Source organism: Pinus tabuliformis, chromosome 4_2, assembly GCF_031772625.1.
Source record: "Pinus tabuliformis cultivar Carrire ecotype Pingquan chromosome 4_2, CPIR1, whole genome shotgun sequence".
Taxonomy (NCBI): Eukaryota; Viridiplantae; Streptophyta; class Pinopsida; order Pinales; family Pinaceae; genus Pinus; species Pinus tabuliformis.
In genome coordinates, this window is record NC_142304.1 from 565,888,322 (window position 1) to 565,915,942 (window position 27,621).

Consider the following 27,621-nt stretch of genomic DNA (forward strand, 5'->3'; position numbering starts at 1 on the left):
ATTGTAATTAGTAAAAACATTCATGTATAACTACGCGGAATTATGCATGGTCAACTGGTTGATGAGGCATAAGTAGGGCAACAGTAAAACATAGGAGGTGAATTAAAGATCTAATGAATATTAAACTTCAACTTCTATGAGTTAATAGTCTTCTTTAGAATATTAAGCAAAAGGTACATTTAAGATGAAAATATGCATGAATACAATACTATGCGATTGATATTGTAACCACATGACATCTCGAATTGATTTACAAATGACATAAAACATTCTTAATTACATAGATGAACCATGATAAATGAATGTTGGTATGGTACTAACATGGTAGAAAAATATGTGGATAAAGTTTATGTCATGTAGGTGATACCATGAGGATGGTATTATAGGTTGTACCACAGTTGGACTATGTACAATAGTACATATGGGACCGTATGACTATATATTCTACAAGGATGAAAAGTGAAATTTGTATTGGTGTGTATAGCATACCATGTATGCAAGTATTAATTAATCATTGGATGGATGTCTTGCCAGGTAAAGAAACCCGAAGGTTACCTAGAAGAAGGAAAGTAAGTTTGGTATAATTAACTATGGTTAATCACAGTTTGGCATACATACAATTATGATGAATATAGGTCTATAAATATATATTGTTATGTGAAGTAATATGTTATGACCTTGTAGGCATATTATCGTGTAAAATATTCTAACCGATGTATTGTATGTAGAGAGACTACAAGAATTTGGTGTTCGACAAGAAAACAAAGCCTTGAAAGAATGCAAGTAGAGAACATGCATTCCTCAGATAAAATAACTGATAAGAAATATCTGCTTTAATAATATTAAGTAACAAATTATAATATTTATCATAGTTAAGCTTCTACATCTATAACTTCTTAGAAATGGTTTGAAAAGAATGTTATAGGTAGCTATGAAAGGAGATCACTCCTTGAGACCGATGTATTTATGGAATGAGAGGCGTTGGGAGCACTCCTTGTGACAGACGTACATCGGAAAAATTACATTAGATGGCAGAGCCATGAGATTTGTTGATTTAGAAACCAGCTACCCGTGAACGAGGACATGATGCAGTGATACACCGAGGACGGTGTAAAATTTAAGGGGGCAGTATGTAACACCCTGGTCTTTTGTACTATATTATTGTAAACCTAAGCTAATTTAAAGCTAGGTGTGATATCCTCCCTTGTGTGTTAAATGTTGTAAACTTAAGCTAAGGAAATCTAGGTTTGGTACCCTCCTTTTTGGGCTAAACTATTCAAAACTTAAGCTGAGGAAATCTAGGTGATTTGAAATATGAGAAGAAAATGTGTTTTTAAATAAATTAATAAATTAAATCACTTGAAGGGTGGAGCACCAAGAGAGAGGAGATGCTTTCCAATCCCATGAGGAATGGGATAGAGATGACTCTTTCATGATAAGCATCTAGATGTGATTCTAGATAAGCTTGGGTGGATTGGATATCCATTAGATGGATGGGAGATAAGGATCCATTAGACATAAAATCTTTGTGGGTGATAAAGGCGACGTTGAATGTGGAAAAGTGTCGTGGGAGATAAAGACCAGATTTTCCAGATAAGACCTAGGCAAATGGAAAAATCCATAAAGTGGGATGCCGCTAATGGTAACTAAATCATGAAAGAGGGTATTAAATACCCATTGCATCTATCAATTGATGACATTTGATCATTGGCAAGAGCTTTGGCTCAAGGGGAACTAGAGGTGATTCATAGCTAGTTGGTGGTGCTCCTCCCGCAAAGTGAGATTTTAGTTGGTGTCAGATGCATGGAATGTTTAGTATGATGATTCTTACTCTCTCTCTCTCTCTGTTATAGTTGCACGTTGTTATGTGAGATTTTCTTAAGTTTCTTTTCTATGGGAATGTTGTGTAACTTGTATATGCTTATGTGTTAATAGATTTAATGTTATTTTCCTCTATTCTAATGACATTCATTAGCATGGTATGTGTTTTATATTAATCCTTACTTAGAATGAAGTTAAATCATTTAGCTGAGGTACACTGTTGGTTGAGTTCTTATCTCTATATTTATTTCCTATAGATGGAATATTTAAATTATTCAGCTCGAGAGTATAAAAGTTGTGTAGTCAGTGTCTATCAAAATAATTGTATCCATGTAACTTTTTAGTAATGAAATAGTCATTGAATCTAAACTTGGACCTTATTAAAGGCGCTCAAGGAAAATAGAGTGCCTCTAACTTATGGGATATTATTTATAGATTAAGACTTTCGTGCACGCAAACAATTATGGAGCAATATTGTTAGTTGTATAATGGTGTAGTATTGGTTATGCCCTGCATGAGCTATAACAATAATCTTATTCATAAGCATATTAGATGCAATAGACCGAAATCAATATCTTACCATGTGTTGTGAAAGAATTTAATGGTTGTATGTATTTTTCCTTCCAAATGTAAAGGGTTAATTTGAATTATAAACTCTGAAAACTTTTTCAAATGTTCTCACCCTCATACTTGTTGGGGAACATGATAGACAAGAAAGAAGTAACTTTGCATGGTCATGCTAGCAGAAGTAGATGTAAGAAAAGGTTATTTCATTGTTGCATGAAGACATTAAAGTTATTGTAAGGGTTGCATGTCAAGGGAGCACGTGATTTTACATCCAGGGTATATGACTCTCTACCTTGATCTTTCATTATAGTTATGATTCTTGGTTCACTAAATTTGTGATGACCGTGAACTCTTATCTGTAACTAAGACAAAATATTTAAATTTATGGGGTCTAAAGGTTGTTTTTATTGGGTGGTCTAAAAAGGTTCATTACAGAATCCACCACCATAGAACACCTTGGAGGAAGTGAGATAAGATAGTTCATGTGGCAACTAACTCTCACATCTCAACCCCGCATGCTTAAGGCCGCGGCTAGAAATACAAGGGCAAGAAAGAGGAAGGGGCACCCAAAAAATCTGGGGGCAAGCCAAAAGGTCGCAAACCAACTATTAATATCATCAATGAAGCAGTGGAAGCCTATCATGAAGGAATAGATGAAAAAATCCATAATTTGATAGAGAAGTGGGAGGAAGACCTCAACTGTCACACAATTTTTATGAAGATCGAAGCCAATGACTGGCAAGTATTACTGCCTGACCTAGGGCACACCCAAGGTAGAATGACCCAATTCAGGCACACTCCCCTCCTCTACTAGTCGATGAAGGGAATCTTGGTAAAGGCCTTAGAATAAACTAATTTTAATATGGGTGTTCGAGTGCAGACATCCCGAGAGCACAAAAAAGACTTCCAGAAACTCATGTTTCAAATGCAGAATCAAGATGGGAACCTCCAATGAATCAAAAAATATTTCCATGCATACTGCAAGCAGATGAACTCACGAGGTAAATTGAAAAATACTCGGCTCCAGTTGAATCTGTCTCAGTAAAAGATGCAGATCAGTGAAATAATGTCGCTATCTTTTTGTAGATTTTGATGTGGATAACATTTACTTTTATTTGTAATTACAGTTATGGTAGTAGGAAAGTAGATAGAGGGATAAACATGGACATACATTCATATGTAGCTTGGATAGAATGACTCAAAATGTACCATTTTTGGATGTCATACCATGTTGTTAGGTGGCCAACAAACTTGTTTTCCAAGAGGGCAAGTTGTGGCCAGCTAACAAATTTTAGGACTGGTTGTAACTTATTGTTAAAATCAATAGAAAAATGAGGTCCTCCAAGGCATAAAAAAAATATATATGTATCTCATTTTCTTAATATATAAAATATACCTCTATATGTCATAAAGACAATTATATATAGACATAAATGTAATATCTGGGTACTTTATTGACTCTAGTACATTATCGAAAACCTTATTCTAAACAGTTTTATCATACCTAAAATTTATAATTATAGTACAAATTTATTAAAAACATTATTTAAGTGTATTTTCCTATATAGGGGTTAAGTTTTTCTTAACTATTTTGTCTATAACTCAATATATAATTATTAATATAATTATATGTATATATATATATATATATATATATATATATATATATATATATATATATATATATATATATATATATATATATTATAATGAAATGATAGAAGTTAAATTTTATTGCTTTTCTATTTGTTATTAAATGAGAAATTTTGTTTTATTATATATATATATATATATATATATATATATATATATATATATATATATATATTTGAATAACATTTTTTATTAATGCCAAAATATTTTACATGTAGTATTAAAAAACTAGTGGTCTCACCTTAACTAGGTTTGTTAACCATAGATAAATGACTATTACAAAACATCCAAAATAGAAAAAGGGTTAATGCTCAAATTCGATAAGGCCAAAGACACCAAAAAACCTGAAAAATACATAGCACCCTAGTCAGCATCGCTAATCGTCGAAAGTGATAGACATCAAATTGTCAGGCCCTATCCCTAACAGGGAGGAGGGAAACATGGCTAGTCTACATGCTACTCATGTTAAATCAGCGATGCTTCCAATTTCTTCATCTATTCTGACAACAAATTCTTGCCACACCACACCACAACCATATGCTCACGAAGGTGGAATTTGAAGTATTGCAACTACTAGAGTCTTGTAATCACAATCTCATGGTCCTCACTATAAGTCCTATATTGAGCCTCTAACATTGCCTGAATAGATTGCACTGATGTCCTAGAAGTCGTCACATGACGAGGAGGACCCCCATGCCCATGCCCATGCCAAATAGGACTCCTACTACCATGCCTACCACTACATCGGGTCATTCCATCACCACGACCATGATCCCAATGATTTTTCTTACCTCCTTCATGACCACAGCCAGCCTTCACACTCCAACGCCAAGCATTCCCCTTGGAGCTGGGTAGGGTAGGAAAGGCTTTGGCCAAATGAGAAGACCATAGAGCCAACTTCATATTATAGTCATCCTCACCTAAACCACAAGTGAGCCACTAGACAAAAGCACCATCTATTATTTTTCGGCCACCCTAAAACCACTTCAACCCTCCCTAAGAGTACACCAGCCTGTCGACCAAGTGGCCTCTACCCACACCATAAGGAATGACAAGGCGATTTTCCCTCGAGAACCACCAATTTCTCCAAAATACAAGATTTACCACCCATAGCCACGCTTTAATCGACCAACTCCTTTCTAGTTGTTGTGTAACCATGCACTAGACACACAACATTGAAAACTTCCTCTGTAACTGGTAGCTCCTTCATTGTCAGAGCCGCTTAGAGATATTGCACTGTTGGCATGCCTCGGGGGATTGTTCCTTTATCCTGACCAGAAATAAGAACCTTGCAACACTCATGTGTTAGACAAGCACCCTAAAAAGTAACACTATTTCCAATTGAACTCAAAATTTAAGCGATGAAGAAATAATTCCCTAGAACACTGAGTATGGAAAGTCTCAGAATGCAAAGGAGAATATTTAACCTAAAAACTGATAACAAACCCAAAGAACCCCATGCACAATCCACCATAACAACACATTACCTTGAGAAAAATAGTCCTTCGCCCATACCACACAGACCTTACTTACTCCAAGCACAATTTACTGAGAATCCAAATGGCTCGATGCACTAGGACGAACAAAAAAAACAAGACGAGCATACTTACCAATAGAACGTTGCCATATTGGATTCTAGGATTTCCCATTCCGCTAGAGTCTCTCAGATTCTTTTCTGTGCCATATCTGACATGCAACAATTTTCCTTTGAGACCCCAATGGTATACCGCAAGAGTCACAAGGCTTCCTCTCTAGAATGAATTAACCACTAAATGGTCTGGCCAGACATCTTCCCAAGTCTTTAAAGTCATCTCTCTGTACTCCCACCATCCTACAGAGACCCCACTATAACACACTTGTAGAGTAAAAGAAACAATACGGGGGGAGGCTCACCGATCCTCCCACCACCTGTCATTAAGCCTTAAGCCATGTCTATGTGAGCAATCGACTATCGAGTTATCCTCCTCCTAGGCACGCACCCCATTTAGGTATCATTATTACATATTTTAAAATAAATTTAAATTAACAATATTTTTCTATATTTTATTTCAAAATTTCATATAATATTTATCATTACATATTAGTAAAACAAAAAAATAAAAATAAAAAAATATGAGAAAATTAATTTTTGAAAGGAAAAAATATTTAATATAAGAATGATTATATTAAGCTTGGTATCATCACCCAAACTATATATCATAAGAGAAAATAATTAATTTATCAACAAGAATATTAACTCATCTAAGTTAACAATTTATTTATAGAGTTGATAGAGAGTTTAATTATTAATAATTTGGTGATGATACTTTTTTGGATTCCTTAATTATCATCACCTAGATTATACATGTAACGTTACATATATAATAGGAAAAAATAGTTAATTTATCAACAATAACATCAACTCATGTAAATTAACAATTTAATCAATTTAATTTATAGAATTGATATAGAGTTTTATTATTAATATTTTGTGAGGATACTATTTTCGATTCCAAATTAAGAATGATCGACCAACTTTTGGGTTTTGATAAATTAACAATAATCTTTAAAGAAAGATTTTTATTACTATGTTAATACATATGTTTATCTTTTAATAATAATTTTAGATATATAAAAATTATTTTTTAATTATATAGGGTTTATATTTATATCAAAATAGTCATATTTTTTTTACATGTTAATTTAATTAAAAAATATTAAAAAATTAATTAATTTATATATAGATATTATTTTGATTTTAAAATGACTGATGATTTTATGGGCATCTTGTATTGATAAGTCATGGTATTGGCCCATAATATTATAACAAACTTTGTCTACAATTGAAGAACCTCCATGGTAAAATGCAAAGAAGGAATTAACATCATATGGTTCTAAGGAAAACAACTTTAATGTTCTCTAGTTGTGGTTACACGTTTATCTTGTCTTGAGTTACTAGAGTGAAGGACTTAATGTCCTTTGATTATGGGCAACACCTCTATAAGGGCATCACGTGGTCAGGTATGGACAAATCTTCTAGTGGTGGAGTTTCAAATTCTAATTGTTGTGATCTACTTTGGATAGGAGCCTCCAATAGTCTTCTAATATTGGTATACAAAGTTTTTTTTATAGCTTCATGGTATTCCATCTCCACAACAATTGTGATGTTCATTTCAACCCATTTTTTTATTCATAGCTATCAATTTATGACTCACGCCTTTCACCATCATTTTCCAATGACCAAGGGAAGAGGATGGAATTGTTGTAGATGAATAAGGGATGGTCTATTGGGGCCATCATTTCTATAGTAGAAAATAATTCATGACCTCTACAAATATTTACCATAGCAGAAATCTCTCTGCAATACAGTAAGATGTTGAGAATTTCAAAAGGGAAAACTCAAGATTAATTGTATTTTCATTTCTAATGAATTCCTTACACAAGTGGGGAAATGGATATGAGATATGTGAACTAAAAAGACTATAAATACTAAGTATATGAAGGATATGAATATTTATTTCTCGGTCAAAACTATCATGAGTCAAGTTCTAGTAGAAATATAAAAAGAGCAACACGAATTTCTTTTTTGTCTAGAATTTCGAAAAGGAAAACTCAAGATTAATTATATTTTCATTTCTAATGAATTCCTTACACAATGGGGAAATGGATATGAGATATGTGAACTAAAAAGACTATAAATACTAAGTATATGAAAGATATGAACATTTATTTTTATGTCAAAACTATCCTGAGTCAAATTCTAGTGGAAATATAAGAAGAGCAACCTGAATTTCTTTTTTGTTTAGGTTAAACCTAATGCTAAAGAAAAAAGTGCGACATCAAAATGAATAATTATTTATGTGGTAACTTTACCTCTAGATTATTCTGTGAATGTAGTTGAAATATTCAATCTCTTTTATAGCAAGTTTACACATACAAGAAGTTTTAAATTTGAAAACGCCGAACATGATTACACTAATATTGAAATATATATGATTACACTAATATAGAAATATATTAAATGAATTGAATCAATTTGACAAAGTGATATGTCTAATTTCATTAATGTTAAGCCAATCACAACGACATACAAGCTTTTATCTTATGTTATTTATATAATATAATATTTAATACACCTAATTTACACAAAAACAAATAATAGACCACTTATATAATTTTATGTGTGAATGTGCATGTTTGATAAAAAAATATCCTACAAATGGATTACGGAAGATCATAATTTATTTAAAGATAATACTGGAAGCGTCTAACGTATCCACCTCCACTCATGACGGTCGACCACGGGGGAAGCAATCTGCAGTCATGCCTTATTAGCCTCGGCGACCGCATCTGGGGAATTTGCAAGAATGCCATCGGTGCTCAGGTTCAACTCTTTGATACTCTCGGAAACCTGATACTCTCGGAAACCTGATCGCAGAGCTGGAGGACAACTCGGCCTACGGTTATGACTACAGTTACGACTACAAGTCATCGATGGCAGGTTCTCCCACTGCCTATGGGGAAGCAATCTGCAGTCACGCTCTCCCATATGAATGCACGACCTGCCTTACTAGTCTCGGCAACCGCATCTGGGGAATTTGCAACAATGCCATCGGTGCTCAGGTTCAACTCACTGGCTGCTCCATGGGCTACGAGCAGTACAACTTCTAATATCAACTATTCCACTGCACTGCGCAATACGCTTCCATCTAATAACTCTATTCTTTGTAGCTATATTGCTATCTTGTTCAATGATGTGATCTGCCCTGGGTGTCTACCTCTTCTTCGTAAATGAATAAATTATGGCGTTACTGCTTTTGTTTTTAACATATCGAAATCACATTCTAGAAAGTTGCGATGACTGTGATATTGAATTATTCATTTTATTTATAATGATAACCGATATAATTTTGATATGGTATCGTAAATTGTCGACTTTTGGTTAAGTGTAAATCTGTTTATACATAGAAATCCTATCACAAAAATAGTATTTCTAAATAACAAAATTATTGAAGATATGTAATATTTTTATAGCACTTTTATTTATTAAAGTTTTTCAGGGTTTTATTTAGAATAGAAACTCTAATGACACATCATTCTTTCCTGGATGGTTCATTAAATTCCTCCTAAAATATAATAATCTCTCAACGCAGAAATTTTCAATGTGAATGAAAACATTGAAATTATTTTTATAAAATGCATAATTAGAATTTGAAATTTTCAATGTGAATGAAAAACACTGAAATTATATGGATAAAATGCATAAGTAAAATTTAAGTATTTTTAATTGGGATATTAAAAAATAAAGTATTTTTCTTTTTAATTTATACTTAATAAAGTTTCTTCTGGTTAATCTATGAAGATTGTTTTTTTTGTTGGTTTCTTTTTAAGTTTTTTTCATGTTATTTCAGAATGAGAAATAAAAACAATATTTCAAACTCTAAAACTATTTCCGTTACCCTTTATTTTACCAGCGTAGTTATTTTAAAGTGGAATATTTGATAGTGATGGGAAAAGGGTTGATTGCCAAGGCAATACTAGAAATTATTATTCAAACATGGATTAGTCTACTAATACAAGAAACTAGATGTATCATAGGAAATATACAATGTTTTGATATTCAAATCTAAAACAATTCCTTATACTAATTTTGTATATGACAATAACAATTTGGACCATACTACTTCACACAAATATATTAGAGTTGACCTTGACTAGAAACATATTTAGAACTATAATATTAAGAAATGTGTTAATAAATGGTAGAAAAGTATGTGAATTGAGTTTAGCATGGGTGGTTAGACACAATAGTTGTTATCCTTTGGACACAATAGCTATTATCCTCCCCACCCAAGTTGAAATCTTGTAAGTTGACATGTTGATGCTTTGGAATAGAGTAACATTGTTTTCTCTTAAGTGAGTTTCTACTCATGGCTAATGCAGTACCAAAAACATCATCTCTCTTGCCTTTAGGATGAGATAGAGGAAAAATTTCTTCCCCTAGTAGTACTGAATGCCAATTATTTTTATTATGAATTGAGTTTAGCTTGGGTTGTTGGTCGGAGTAGTTGTTATCCTCCCCACTCAATTTCATGTCTCGTAAGTTGACATATTTATGCTCTAGATTAGAGTAACTATGTCGTTCTCTTAACTGAGTATATATTGTGGTGATGGCCTACTACCAACAACCTCTCTATTGCCTTCGAGCTAAGAGGGAGGCTGAATTTCTTCATGGAATGGTATCCAATGACCAAAATTTAGTCAATTGGTGTTATCTCCTATGGTGGGGTGAAATGGATGTTATCTTGCTCACCTAGGTTCATATCTGTGCTAACGACATGATGAGATATAATGGATTTAAAAATATTTTTGTAATGATTTCTTGCCTATGAATATTATTGTATTGGTTTTGACTCTTGTGAACCCTTAAGTGAGTGTACTCTTTGAATTGGTACCAACAACCTCACTATAGTTGTCACATTGAGAGGGAGTGATATTTCTTTCCTAAAAAAATAATGTAGAAAACCTAAATGAGTTATTAAAATAACTGTAAATTAGGAGAGCTCTACTTATGAGAGAAATTATAATTCCTCTTTTAAGATCTCATGTCTCTTATTATTTCATATGGATCTGATGTTTGTAGTTACACTATTTTAAAGTATTACAAAAATAGATTGAAAAATAAAAAATGGTTCATAATTTATAATCCTACGTTAGAAGCACTATACCACATTATATCATCCTCATAATAAGCTTTCCTTCTCCCATTGGTATTATGTCTAAAGATTCCGAAAGATTTCTTTGAACTCTTTTCAAATTTATATCAAACTCAAAAAGAAATGACATAACGATGGTATCTCTAGGCTAGATCATTAGAAAGTAGAGGAGGGAAATTCAGATAATATTAATAGCATAAAAAATTTCATCATATAAGGGGATCATGTAAGGATGCTAAGTGCTAAATTATTGGAGAGAAAGAAAATGCCACTTTGCATGTAATTTCTACCATAAGAAAATGCCACCACATCTAACTATCAGAAGAAAATATCATGTTATTGTTAGGGTCCTAAAATGGCTTATTTTTTTCCATATAACACGCTCACCACTCCCTTGTTTTACTAGTATTAAATCCTTCATCTAGTATTTTTGTGCTCCTTTTAATGTAATCTTGAGGATTTTATTATAATTTTCTTACAATGTGAAAGCTGGTGGGTAAATTTATAATTTGATCAAAATGACCTCATTTACTATGTTTTTCAAGGTTTATAACTTCTACAAGTCATTGATCGAAGTGGGTGTAGTCCATTTCCTCATTAAGGGAATTCCTACACTTTTCATGGTTCCTGCACTAGTTCTAGAGTTCCTTCATCACTGTCAAAGAGCATGTGGACCGTCAGTTATTAGAGCTAATGACATCTGCCAGTGGCTAGCTATCAATTCGACTATTCGACTATTTGTGAAGGTGTCATATGGAGTGAGATTAAAGGATGCAGTGTGCCTACCTTTCCCCCGCACTCAACATAGAAGTCGAAGAAGAAAAAATCGTTTACTAAAGAAACCCCCATGTAATGGAACATATACTTTTGGTTAAACAATGGCCTTATCATATTTCTATCACTCATAGACTATTGTGATTTGTTTCTCATGATGCTCTATACACGATTGGCTCAGTTATAGTAATATTTCTAATGTAATCCACTATATAACTTGGGTTTATAGTCTAGAGATAGGTTAGCGATGCTATGGTGGTGTTATGTTGTTACTTTCATATTTAGTATCACTCCTCATCAGTTGGGAATGTATCACTAAGATCATTATGTACTGAACGACTGAAATTCATTAATATGATCCAAATTCCAATTTCTTCTCCATTCTTTTCATTTTATGTGATGTCCTATTTCATTATGTAATTTACTATTATTTTAAGAGAGTGCGAGTTCGATGGCCAGGACCCAACCAACCCATCTTAACACAACTCCATTAGATTACTATTGCGTGGCTTGTTTACTTCATTTGATTCATTGGAGTGTTTTGACATAAGATTTGTGGTTTCATTTATATGCGATTTGGTCCATTTTATCTCTATGCTCTTTATTTTTCAAATATTTGCTTCATATTTTGGGTTGTGGTTATTCAAAAATTAGATCTGAAAGGGATATCACCATAAGTACATGAAATACCTTTATTTCTTCCATATAAATTGGGTTGCATGAATTAGATCTTTGCCACAGTATTATTTTGTATATTCTCGGTGTCTATAAAGATTTAATGTGAGTTGTCTTTTTAGGTATTGGTAGATGTCAGCCTTAAAATGTTCTAAGAGTCACAATGGTTCATTATTAATATTAAATAGGATCTCTTATGAAGAGCTTGAGCCATTATATACTCAAGATATGAAGGTATCTCAGCTTCTTTAAACTCCCTTGTATCTGTGCAAACATAACAAATTTGAGGGTCCTAAAACCATATATCTCTTCAATAACAAATCGAGTTATTTATGATAACATCAATGTGTAATAATAGTGCTTTCAGTCGTATTGGTTCACAACATATTGAATTGAAATCTTTCTTTGTGAGTTCTGAAGAAAATTCATCAATAAACCCCTATTTTTCCTTGTTGGCCTATAAAGACCTATTGAAACATTTGTTTCGATAATGTAAGTGTTGTATCATTTAGAGGAAACATATTTGGAGTTGATTGATTTAAATATAAGTATTTCTCGTTATATGTTTTGATTCCCAGAGTTTGTATGTTTGGAGAGGTGATTGGTATATGCATAATGTAAACACTTGTTATACTCATAGTTGTTGAGTGCGGTAAAGCTTGTTAGGAGTAGTTTGACTATCTGAAGGTTTGATTGCATTATTAATTATTAAAAGATAATTTTCATTCTCATACCTATAGAGTTTCTTCTTTCGGTGATCTTCTTGCCTTAGAAGTTGAGTTTCCCATATTTATTGTTTGAGTTCCTTTCCAAGCTTGAAGAAGAGATAATAAACAGTGTGGTTATTTCTGGCATGTACATAATAGATGTTGGCAACAATTTATTATATTGATTGATAGAATGGAGACAAGTTGAAGCCACATTTTTAATTTTATATTACATGAACAAATTGTAGTAGAGAATATAATGTAGTAATATCAATAGTAATTGATTTGACTTTGAGAGACCTATTTGGTATTGATTTATGAGTTCTTGAGCTTGTGTGTGTTTCTTAGAGCACTTTGGTCCATTTAGACAATGTACAAGTTTGGTTTGTTCAGTAGTCAAAGAGTGAAGTGAACAAAACCCTAATTGATCATATGTTAGCTTGTTTTAATAAAGTTTCCAAGCTTAGCGTTGGAATTGAATTGGGGTCTTATGTATTTCTTCGACGAACTTATGATAATTCTAATGCGTAGTTTTTAGTAAGGAGTAGTTTTGCGGGACTATTGAGACATTTTGGAATTTCCAGTGTTATTCCTCTAAGATTACGAGTCTCTAATGGAATTAAGTGTTGGGCCATTAGCATATTTAAATGCTACAACCAACATTTTGGCGTTGTTGTCGAGGAGGCACTAGGAGATATTCTAGTAAATTTATGAATAATTTCTTTCTCAATAGTAGAGGCGAGTTATGTGTTGTTTTTTTTAGTAGGTGTACTTCTATTACTATTTATTTTAGAAGGGTAAGGTTTATTGTCAAGGGGATTTGTACAGGTGTGTTTTTTTTTGAAATAACTGCAACACTAATTTATTTGAATTTTTATAGTCCAACAAGTAGTTTTCACAAATCATTTCGTTTTCTTATTTTATTATTCTCCTTTAAAACTTGAATGGATAAGAGGGGTAGGGGTAAAGGAACGACTGATAATTCAAAAAAAATATTTCTCATATGGGGCCTATTTTAGGTAAAAATTCTAAGAACACAAAAAAATGAAGTTGGTACCTTGTATATTGACCCTGGATGATCGAGATTTAAATAGGAACGCAACAAATCACAGAGATAACCATAAACACAGAGATGCAGTCGAAATAATACTTCATTTCATGAATGTAAAATACATAAATATGCTTACAAACAATAATGGAAATAAACCAGCTAGGGCAATGGTAGCTTATCTCTGAGAAGAGATGTGGCGGTTACATGCCTCTGTATTGTGTTACAATGAGGCTCGAAGGCCTATTTATTGTTGAGAGATAATGGAAAACCGTAAACATCCAAAAACCTAACCCTAGAAGATGAAATGCCAAGCTGTGGCCTTGTTTGTGTAAATTGGTACATTAACTTCCCGGGGTAGTAACTTTGGCATATGATCTTCGTTTGACGCGCACAATATCTCATTAGAAAGATCTATCCAGAACTAAAACTTTAGGAAGGGAAACGTGGTCCATGGACCCTTGTTGCTCCTAGTTTTCCCAAAAAATGTCATTTAGGGCCTCAAAACAGCTCCGAAAGTTCAAGACCCGAAAAACTGCTAAAAATAGTAAACTGTGCTACAATTAAGAAAACTGAAAAGCTGAAAGAAACAATGGTGGGGGTCCAAGTGGACTTGGCAGGTGGCCACCAATATCCACCTAGATCATTCCTCCCCCCTTAGGAAGCAATGGTCCCCATTACATTGAGTTCGTCCATGAGATGAGGAAACTTCTGCTGAACTTGGTCCCTGGTGAGCCACTTGCCCTGGTGAAGGAGTTGGCTTGCTTTGACAACTCGATAAAGTTGGATATTCTGTTGGCGAGTGTGCTTGATCTATGTTTCCATGATCCGATTAGTTGCAGCTTGTTCCATGCAATCTGGATTTAACTCTGTGGGTGTGAGTTATTCTGCAATGTCGGATGTATCTAGTAATGGTGGAAAGTATGGCCAAAGGCGGTCCATATTGAACATTAGGTGCAGGCCAAGGAATGGGAGAATGTTGAGCTCAAATGCATTGTCTCCCACAGCCTTGGTAATGGTGTAAGGACCATATCAGAGTGGTCTGACTTTCTGATAGGTTTCGTTAAGGCGTTCATTTTGCAAATGCAACTAGACTTTGTCGTCCACATGAAACGTGTGTGGCACCCGATGTTGATCATGTCCCTACTTGTACTTGGTAGTTGATTTCTCCAGAATGTCATGGACTTGCTGGCAAATATGTTGGATGTGCTCAATGAAGTTGTTTGCCTTATCTGTTTCTTACTGGACATGAGCAGAATCTGCATGAGTAGCTACAAATGGCATGGCCACATCAATGGGACATAGTGGCTGGAATCCCAAGCCCACCTGAAAAGGGCTGTGGCCAGTCGAGTTGTGAAGAGCCTGGTTGTAGCTATGAGGAACATAGGGGAGGCTCTCGTCCCATGTGCATGGATGCTTTGAGTTGTACATGTGCAAAATGTGTACGATCATCCTGTTGACAACCTCCATATAGCCATCAATTTGAGGAAGGAAGGTTGTGGAATTAGTGAGTTTGGTGTCCAGCATCGACCAGAGACTAGACCAAAATGTACTAAGGAACCTACTGTCCCGATATGAGATGATAGACTATGGGATCCCAAAGTGTACCTACACTCATTCAAAGAAGAGTTTAGCAGTGGCTTCTGCTGTGATATTCTTCTTGCAGGCCACCACAATGGCCATCTTCAAGAACCTGTCGACGACCACAAAAACATAGTCGTTTCCATGCTTATGGAAGGAAGGCCTACCATGTAATCCATGGAGATGGATTCCCAAGGTCGACTAGGTGTAGGCAGCGAGATATAGAGGTCTTGCTTCTTGATGGTCGATTTGGCAATGGCGCAGGGAGTGTACGATCTAATATACTTCACGACATCCTGTCGAAGATTCGACCAATAGAAATACTTCTGCAGTACTGCCACCATTTTCTCGACCTCGAAATGCCCAACAGCCTGATTGTAATGTGCTTCCAAAATCATCTTGGTGCGCTCGCTTGAAGGAACACAGAGGTGACCCAGGTGGCATAATAGGGCATCTTGGAGGTGAAAGCCTAGAACATGCTGACCCTCCAAAAGTGTCTAGTATGTGTGGCTGAATTCTAGGTTGCTTTTGTAGAGAAGTGGCCAATCAAAAATCTCATGCCTCTTATCACTCAGATTTTCCTTGAAGTTGTTAGAAGAAGAAAAGGGTTCCAAGGTAACCACAAACCAACCTTTCAAGTACAGAATCTAGCCAATCGTACTCAGAGAGGGCTCTCTCTTTATGATATAGCTTTGTTTATGGGATATTAGGATAGTTATGAAAGCTTGGGGAGTTTTGATTTTGTTTGGTGGTGGAATTCAGGAGCAGATGGATAGAACAAGGTATTTCAGGCCATTGGGCTATGGAGTCAACTGAAGATGGCTTAACTGGATCGGTTTGATTTAACAAAGGAGAATTTCATAGGGCAAGATAGCTAAACAAAAGACAAATGATAGCTTAAAATGGGTGGATTGGTTTGAACAGGGAGGAAGGGTAATAAAAAATCCTTCAACAACATCCAAGATGAAAGAAAGAGGGTGCTCATTAACAAAAAGCAATTAAGTATTCTTTTTTAAATGATCATAGTGATAAACTATGAATGTAGGGAGAAATTAAGAATTCCCTACCTATAATAGCTTGGAAGAAAACATTAAGAAAATAAAAGATTTTAAAGACAGAATGCAGTAAAGATATTTTTCAAATATAATTTTTCGTTTATCATTCATATATGAAACACATATGAATGTTAATTAAACCAGAAAAACTATAAAAACACAAGACATAGAACACTTATTTGTTTCTCGTTTGATAGAGGTATCCTGTAAAATTCCTTTGCTTGATTACTTTGTTCTAGCCAGCCATACAAGAGTTGTTCAACAACACTTCAATTCCAAAAGTAAATTGTCTATAGAAATGTCTAAGAATCCACCCTCAGTACTTCAAATAAGGAAGTACTAATACAAAATTTACATCAAAATATCTCCTAACTAAGAGAGATACATTCTATGAAAACTAAATATCTTTTACATGAATATACAGACAGATGGTCTCGAAAGTAGAAACTGAATGTGAACTGCTTGTTGTTGTCCCTGTTTTTGTTCAAGGAGTTGGAGGTAGGTCCTATAAATATGCATCTTGTTGTCTTTCTCGTAATTCTATGCCGGATGATTGATTTTATCTTTTCACTGATACTCTTTTACCTGTGACTGATACTCTTTACCTATTTTACCATCATTCATCCTTTTTTACAAAAATTGACTATGGTAAATACTTCAATTTACTTCACTTTTTACCATGATAAATCATAATATGTCTATCATGCTGGTCCACCAATAATCTCTCGTTATTCTTGTCCTTGTCAATTTTCTGTAGATTTCATCTGCTTCTGTATATTTTACAAAATTTGGTTGCACTATAAATAAGTGTTTCACTTCATGCTCATAGACTATAGATGAACTGTGCTGACTGTTCGCTTGCTGATGTAATTTGTTGACATAATCATTCTGAAACATTAGCTTGTCATTGATGACTAAAGGACTTGGAAGTCCTTTACTTTTTAAGAAGCCAAATTTCTCCATGATGTCATCTATGTCTTCTTGCGTATTTTTACATTTGCGTTCCAGGCTTTGAATTAGACTCCTTTTGGTTAATACTTTCTTTATTTCGAGGATGGTAGCAGTCATATCCTCAATGTTTAATTGTTCCAACTCATGCATGTTTCTACTGTTTAGAAAGTTTATTAATCTGATAGCTTCTTCAGGCTTCCTTCCTAGTTCTTCCTTGGTTTTTTCAATCTCTTGAAGAGCAACTTTCACTAAGTCAGTTTGTTCAAAAATGATTTGAATTGATGACCAAATATCATTTATTGAATAATGATATTGGTCCATAATATCTTTTTGATATCAGTGAAAGGCTTTTCAAATGTAAGATCCGTTTCCAGTGTTTTAATCTGTTGAGTCAAGCCTTTGTTTTTTCTCATCTCTTTGGCTAAATTGAATTTTTTTACATCATATTTTTGCTCTAAAGTAATGAATTTCTTTTTTACTTTTTGCATTTTAGTGACTTGGGGCTTCATTTCCTCCATGGACTTGATCAAATCTTCTATGCTCTGATTTGAGGTTCCTATCTGTGATGCACTTGTACCTGTTACTTCTATAGTTGCAGCTGTTGCCAAAGGGAAATTTGGTGCTAACGAAGTTGCCAATGTAGAAGGGACTGCTATAGAAATCACTGGCACTACATTTCGAGGCTATTTGGTCGACTCACTCTGCCTGCTTTGTAATGTTTTTTCTAATTCTTGCTCTGTCTCTTTTAGTTGCTCATTTAGCTTAACGACCAAGTCCATAAGCTCTTCTTCATTTTACTTCTCAATCACTTCAGTAGTCTGAGGGTGAATGAGTGGTGGCAATTTCAACTGCTTTCTTAGTACAGCTATATCTTCATTCTTTTTCTTTATTAGGCTCTCTGTATCCTTGATATCCTTTGGGTTATGGCCCAACTCAATAATCAATTCCTCCAATGATTTGATTCTGCTATCTTTTGCCTGTGAGGAGGCCATTTCTAGGTGCAATTGGGCAGTAGTGTTGTCCAGTGAATTTTGCAACCTATGTGCCAACATTGCCTTGTTTGCCAGTGTAGGATAAGACATATTTGTTGGAAATAATACTGAGAGGGGGGGTGAATCAGTATTATCTAATCAATAAAACTTTTCATTTTAATACTTCAGAATCATATACGCTACTTCAGTTAAGTATAGCCGCGTATATACGCGACTGTGTCTATTGCAACTAGCATATGACCATTCAACTCATGATTCAGTTATGTGATCTTCAATGGATGCATCAGAACATTATTAGCCATATTAACAGTCAATACTAGTAGTATAACAGATAGATTAACACACATAAGCAACACACATGAACACCATGATATAAGGTGGAAACCCAATGTGGGTGAAAACCACCTGCTGCAATTCGTTTATATCTTCCTTTATTAAGAAACTTCTTTTACAATGTACTAGTGCAGTCCTTTACCAGCACGCGGGCTACAACCTGCAGAAGGCTACAACCTTCTCTCGTTCTCCAGATTCTCCTGGAAGGGAGCTCCAACCCCCTTTTCTCTTGTACTAGCTAAGATACTAGTACGTAGGCGCTGGCCTACAATATTTTCTCCTCCGGGTACCACGTTTCATACATTTTTAGACTGGATACTCCTGAAGCACAACACTATAATATGAAGGCCATGTTTCATTAAATTTTCATACTGGACCCATAAATATCATTGAAGCAAAAAACAATCAATACTAGCATCATCAATCTCTGAATCACTGAAACACTGAAACCCTGTCAACAACACAGTCACCAGAAAACAGAGCAGAACTCTGCAATAACAATCAAAACCAACTGTACCATCAAAATCATGCACCAGAATACATACGCTACTTGGAAATGCTGAACCTGTGTGTATACGCAACTTCATCAAGATGAACCAGCGTATATGTCATTAATCACTTATTCATAACTTTTCTACACTTCCTGACTTCAAACATAACCAAATCATGACATATACAAGGATAATATATGTGTTAGCACCCAGATCTAGTCCATCAGATCTCATAAATATGAGTCATTATGATCCTGATCCAATATTAGTTCTCATCCATCAATACTGAAGCTAAACACAATCAACCAAACAAGATATGCATAATACTAACACCTTTAAACTGTCATCAGAACCCTTCAACAACCAGAACCACCTGTAACTTCAAATATCATAGCTCAAAAGGTATACGCTACTATAATGAACTCAAACTGCGTACATACGCGCTTACACCAACGCCAACCCGCGTACAGATCTATAAATATTCAATCATGACTTGCAGCGATTTCAAACTTAAGTTATACCCAGTTCAGATTATTACAAGCATCAGTATACAGATCTAGAATAAACATAATCAATCATATAGAGATAGTTCATATCAAACCATTTGATCCCGATCTATCCTTAGATCTTGTTCTCCATCCACTAGTGAGATCCCTCCTTAGCTCAGATTAAGCAATGCATCATCAACCCATAACCTGCATACTGGATCTCATGCTTCTTCAGATATTTAAGACTTTTTCGATCCATTTTCCTAATGATCTTCCTCTCCTTTTATAGTCTTAGGCCTTACTCAATACCACGGACCAAAACCCTAATAAAACAATACCATCGACCCAATACTTGGGATCAACACTTATGGGTGCAATACCACAGACCAAAACCATAAGTATAAATACCACGGACCCAAAAATAAGCTTTCTGACATGTACACGCTTTTCCGTATATGAAACTACATGTATACCCTACTTGGTATATAGCGAACCTACGTATACGCGACTTGGTATATAGTGAACCTGCATATATACCCTACTTGGTATATAGTGAACCTGGGTATACGCGACTTGGTATATAGTGAACCTACGTGTATACCCTACTTGGTATATAGAGAGCCTGCATATATAATCTTCTTTCTTCATTCTTTGTAGTCTGATCATCAATTATTTGCTACTGACCTGCTACACTCTAATCTATCATCTATGTGATTTGCCATCAAGGACAACACTTGTCTCATAATGCCAACAATCTCCCCCTTTGGACTTGATGGCAAAGCTAACTTGTCACACTTAGAACTATCATTTGATTCCTTTGAGCTGTCCTCCATCAGTCACATCTGATATGTCTTCTGAAGATTCATCCAGTTATAAATAAGTGAGATGTTCTTCTATGAGAGGGTTGCCATCAAGTACAACACCTGCATCATAATGCCAACAATCTCTCCCTTTGGACTTGATGGCAACAACACCAAATCACTCTCCCCCTTTGACATCAAGGGCAAAGGGCGAACCAAGATATTCTCTTTCCAAGATAAGCATTCCGCTATTCATACTCCCCCTGAGTACCTGATGAACTCTCTGAATGTGCTCCCCCTTTGTATATGCCAAGGTGTACTATTCTGTCCATGCTCCCCTTGAGTACATGCTGAAGTCTCTGCTCTGCTGAAGTGCATTGATCATGCTCTCCCTGACTGTAAGCAAGGTCCGCAAAAAGATGTTCTACAAGAAAGAACATGACTCTATACATCATTAGTGACCTTCCTAGAACCAAAGACTTATACATACATCCATCTCCCAACCAAGTGGGGATATACCAAAATTTTACACATGATAATACAAGAGTATAACATCATTCATCCCAGGCATAGTGGGGAAACCAACATAGGCCGTTACATGACCTTGATAAAAATACATGACTGAAATATTTCAATATTCATCATATGACCAGATAGAGACACTCAATTACATCATGAGTCATGAGACCAGACATCTAAATAAGACCACGATAGTCATCAACAACTATACACAATGTATGATCTGTTCCATAAGCATCTAGACCGACAATTATATTCTCTTTCTGTTCTCCCTCTGCATGAGAACTTGAACCAAAAGCTTCTAAGGTAATGCCAACACTGCATCATTAGAAGATTATCTGCTCCCCTGAACCTGTGCCAGATGGTCTCTGTCAGACCCATATCAGACTATCTTCAATCAGAGTCTGCCCCTACAGATATTCTTCAAAACTCCATATGCGCAACTATATCTGAATAAATAGGCGTATATATGCGGATACTACTCATAGAACGCGCGTACAACCACTTCCAGATTAGCAACCTGTAAATGTCTTGTAGAGTATAATTCATCAATCTATAACATAGTATGTCTGCATCAATTCATCCCTTTGAACAGAATTGAGAGTCATTCACATTATATCATGTGTGAAACCACCATAGCCATTTCATCGACATCAAGATCTACATGATCCAAGTATCATTACTTGGGAACATCTGCATCAATCATCAAATGTAAGAATCAACCTATCATCATATAGGTAAGAACTCATCATCATCATGTCACCAACAATGCAACTTTGAATAATTATCCATGTATCCAGCACTATGTATCTTGAGCCCAAGATCATTTGTCAAGGCTTCTTTATATCATCAACATCAACAATCCTCATCCACATGAGCACCAAGAATTATAGGAATCCTGCACCATAACTGTAATATATGATCTTTATGCATATGACGACGACAGCATATGAGTGACTCATCATCAAGTAAATAAGATGTGAATTCAAGCTTTGTACTTCTCCTTATCCTTATGTAAGCATCATATATGCACCATCTAAGAATCAATCCACAAATATGGTCTGAACATCAACTATGTAACCCCAAGAATCATATGAGATTTTATCATGAACAACTCATAACCACATCATAGCAAGATATATCATTTAGCCATATAAGCATCATTACCAAGGACTATTAACCATAATGCCAACAATGAATTATTAAAGGCATATGCTCCCCCTCAACCTGTGCCATCTGTTAGATCTGATCATGCATATATCAGCAATAAGCATCATTAGGATCAAAACACTTCTAAACATCTTACAAGTAAAAAACATTTTCACACATCCTCAGCAGACTGTGACTATTAACCAATAGAGCAAATAATGGACCGAACCATATCAGATCCTTTTTCTGAGCCTGTCCCCACTGCTTTCCCTCAGATTGACATATACGCGACTTTGCAGTGTCTAACTCGCGTATATATGCGACTTCCCTTTATGGAACTTGCGTATGAGATTCAGATACTGAAGTTTTATACTTTCAGCTCCCTCTGAGTCTGTTATGTCTGTGTTGTGTTGTATCTGAGTACATTGTGTTGTGCCACATCTTTCTGACTGTATTTCCTTCTTCTTCCATATCTTCAAGTGTGATGATGCTCTCTCCTTTTGGTGTGATGTCCGTCCTTTGTTCCTGCATTCCTTTGCTATATGTCCAAGCTTGTTACATGCATAACATCTTACATTTTTCATATTCCTCCTCTAGCAATCAGCAGCTTTGTGACCAAACATATTGCAAGAAAAAAAATATCCATTAAAGTACCTGGAATGTGGTGATCTTTTTATGTGATGATCTTGAACCATTCTTCTTCTACATCTAGCTGCAACATGTCCAAGATTATGACATTCATAACATTCAATATTATTCATCTGATTAAATGGCCGACTATTACTTCCAGGAGTAAAAGATTTTATTTGAAGAATCTCTTTCCTTGATTGTTGACCTCTCATCTCTCTTATCTCCTTGTTGATCATTTTAGATTTCTCTTTAGAGTTCCTTGCCTCACCTTGTGAACTGGATTCACCTTCAACAGATTCATGAAAACCAAGACCAGTCTTGATAGTAGGAGACCTTTGACTACTAAGAATATCATCCAAGGCTTTAGTACTATCTTGAAATCGTAATAGTTTATCCTTTTCTTCTAATTTACCTCTCAAGATATTTACCTCAACTTGAAGTTGTTCTTCCTTTTCCAGACATTCTTTCTTCATGTTTTCCTCAGCATTTCTTTCCTCTTCCATTCGTTGCCTTAGTTTGAGAATCTCCTTTTCTTATTCTTCATTCACATCGCACTGCATTTGACGAATTCTGAAGGCACATTCCAGCTGAGATTTTAAGCTGATAACTTCATTTTCCTGTTTTTCAATAGCTTGGAGTAGATCTTTACTCTGCTTCTTTGTTTCTTCAAGTTCTTCCTTTAGCGAGAGGGTCATAGCTTCAAGACTTTCATGATAACTAGATCGATCTCTGAGCTCCTTGATTGTTGTGTTCTTTTCAATGACTTCATTTCTTAGGGATGTTACTTCATCCTACAACTTTTGATATTTGTCCTTGAATAACTCTAGTTGAGTCTTTAGTCTAGTAGCAGCTTCTTTGAAGGCACCATCCTTTATGTTCAAAAGTTCTTCTTGAGTTCTAATTTTGTTTTTCAGACTTTTAACTTTTGCCTCTATTTGATATCTTTTTTGTTCACCCATAAGAGCAAATTCAGTTGTTCCACTATCACTTTCATCTTTTCCAAATGGATAGATAGCTGGAACATCAGAGGATAGCAAATTCATACCTGATAGTTCATCTTCATCGTTAAATGATTATGAATCTGAAGAGCTTCTTATGCCTAATCCCCAATCGATTCTCCCACTATCATAGTTCTTCTGAGATGTCTTCTTTCGCTTATGTGCTTTCTTCTTAAGCTTCTTTCCCATTATTCCACGGATCTCCTTTAAGCGATCAAGCCTCTACCAAAGGACCTGCTATCAAACCAATTGTTGGAAATAATACTGAGAGGGGGGGTGAATCAGTATTATCTAATCTATAAAACTTTTCATTTTCATACTTCAGAATCATATATGCTACTTCAGTTAAGTATACACGACTGTGTCTATTGCAACTAGCGTATAACCATTAAACTCATGATTCAGTTATGTGATCTTCAATGGATGCATCAGAACATTATTAGCCGTATTAACAGTCAATAGTAGCAGTATAACAGATACATCAACACACATAAGCAACACACATGAACACCATGATATAAGGTGGAAACCCAATGTGGGTGAAAACCACCTACTGCAATTCGTTTCTATCTTCCTTTATTAAGAAACTTCTTTTACAATGTACTGGTGCAGTCATTTACTGGCATGCAGGCTACAACCTGTAGAAGGCTACAACCTTCTCTCGTTCTCCAGATTCTCCTGGAAGGGAGCTCCAACCCCCTTTGCTCTTGTACTAGCTAAGATACTAGTACGCGCCGACCTATAATCTTTTTTCCTCCGGGTACCACATTTCATACATTTTCAGACTAGATACTCCTGAAGCACAACACTATAATCTGAAGGCCACGTTTCATCAAATTTTCATACTGGACCCATAAATATCATTGAAGCACAAAACAATCAATACTAGCATCATAAATCTCTGAAACACTGAAACCCTGTCAACAACACAGTCACCAGAACACAGAGCAGAACTCTGCAATAACAATCAAAACCAACTGTACCATCAAAATCATGCACCAGACTACATACGCTACTTGGAAATGTCCGAACCTGCGTGTATACGCAACTTCATCAAGATGAACCAGCATATATGTCATTAATCACTTATTCATAACTTTGTTGCACTTCCTGACTTCAGACATAACCAGATCATGACATATACAAGGATAATATATGTGTTAGCACCTAAATCTAGTCCATCAGATCTCATAAATATGAGTCATTATGATCCTGATCCAATATTAGTTCTCATCCATCAATACTGAAGCTAAACACAATCAGCCAAACAAGATATGCAAAATACTGACACCTTTAAACTGTCACCAGAACCCTTCAACAACCAGAACCACCTGTAACTTCAAATATCATAGCTCAAAAGGTATACGCTACTACAATGAACTCAACCTGCGTACATACGTGCTTACACCAATGCCAACTCTTGTACAGATCTATAAATATTCAATCATGACTTGCAGCGATTTCAAACTTAAGTTATACCCAGTTCAGATTATTACAAGCATCAGTATACAGATCTAGAATAAACATAATCAAGCATATAGAGATAGTTCATATCAAACCATTTGATCCCGATCTATCCTTAGATCTTGTTCTCCATCCACTAGTGAGATCCCTCCTTAGCTCAGATTAAGCAATGCATCATCAACCCATAACCTGCATACTGGATCTCATGGCTCTTCAAATATTCAAGACTTTTTCGATCCATTTTCCTAATGATCTTCCTCTCCTTTTATAGTCTTAGGCCTTGCTCAATACCACGGACCAAAACCATAATAAAACAATACCATCGACCCAATACTTGGGATCAACACTTATGGGTGCAATACCACAGACCAAAACCATAAGTCTAAATAGCACGGACCCAAAAATAAGCTTTCTGAGATGTACGCACTTTTCCGTGAATGAAACTGTGTGTATACCCTACTTGGTATATAGTGAACCTGCATATACGCGACTTGGTATATATATATTTTTGAAAAGGCACTACCGAAATGGACACAAATGATGGAAGACATTTTTGTACAATGCCTGATGCCTACCTGTGTGGCAACCTTCCTTTTTGTACTCTCATGGTGCTCCAGTAATAGAAAGGCAACCAATATTTCCAACCCTATAAACCCATTAATACACCCCCTAAGGACCTCAGGGCACGGACACTCGGACACCTGTTTACCAGTCAATCCGTATAAGTAAATTTCAGGCAAACACTTTCTGGTTAATAGTGATGGAGATATGCATGATGTGATCATCCATCTCGTTGTTTGTATTGATGCCCATTGAAATGAGCGGCATGTGTATCATGTCATGTAGTGTATCATATGCTATCCATTCCACATACCATCTGATATTAATTGTCATGGAATGTTCTCATTCGAAATAAAATACATGAGCTCGATTGGTGATAAATACAAAATGGTGTTATCAGGTGGAATACGTATCAATATTGTAACCATTAATGTCGTGTTATTTGAATTTGAAAACACGCTCAATATTCAAGTTTGAACTTGTAAACCCTCCCGGCACCGCAGGTATTTCATCTGAACCACATCAACCACAATTAGTTAATGTCATCTGAACCACATCAAACCAAATAAATTGTTTTTATATATTATTGTCATTCCTCAAACTATTTCATGTGAACCACATCAACCAAATAAATTGTTTTTATATATTATTGCCATTCCTCTAGCATTAAAGGTTTTATGATAAATTGTTGGAGATTCACATAATTACTACCTAGCTCATATGGCTTATGTTTTTCATATTGTGTTTTCTTTCTAAGAAGAAATTATGACTATACTTGTGTGGGTTTCACCTGTTCTTTTGTTACAGTTTGCATGCGCAGGTTTTTGTATATGAGGTTATTTAATGTCTGGAATATCTCTATAATTGTTGTTGTGCGCATCATTTCCATAACTAAAATCAGGGTATCTCCATATTTACTATTATGCACATTTTTACTCATGAATAAAGTCTAGGTTTTGTATCTATATTTTTTATCGGTAGATTATTTGTGTTTATATATTGATATTGGTTCCTATTACATAGTGAAGCACTAGATTAGACATTTATGGTCTTAGTTGATTCTTGTTTTTTTTATTTATGGTACCTTGTGGAGAGTGGGACTTGAGGTTCTCGGGACCTATTCTCTGCTCATGTGGTACAGGGTTTTACCACTTACAGGTCATGGACTAATCGAACGAATTTTGTTCGTTAAGCTGGGAGTTAACGGATTCACACTCTATGTTAATAGAATTATTTACCAGTTTTTCCTAAAACTGTAATTTCCAAATAAGTTTCTTGTCTTTTCTAGCTATTTTTCTAGAACGCTTGTTTATCCTGATTCTTTACTTAATCTCGATGTTGAGACAATCATTCTTTTTGGTTTTATATGAATAAGTAACAAGAATAAGAACACTTTTGAAAGTTATTTAATATAGATATGCACACTTTTCCTTTAATCACATAATCATGAACATAGAATTTTCTTAATTTATCAAGATAGAAAAGAGATGTCATAAGAATTTCCTACTTCCAGCAGATATTAATACACAACCATGTAAAATATTTATCCTATGGTTTTTGTTTAATTTAAATAGATTCTGGAAGTTAGAAGCACTTATCTGCTTTAGTTCACCCAGTCAAGAAATTCTGGAAAGAGGAACCTGCCACCCAACCAACAATATTTGGCATT

The 27,621-nt window shown here is 35.1% G+C and overlaps 1 pseudogene; it reads left to right on the forward strand.

Annotated features, from left to right (window-relative positions):
• Window positions 1–8,308: 8,308 nt before the first annotated feature.
• LOC149170545 (respiratory burst oxidase homolog protein F-like) overlaps window positions 8,309–27,621 on the forward strand; it is a 37,139-nt pseudogene continuing 17,826 nt past the window's right edge.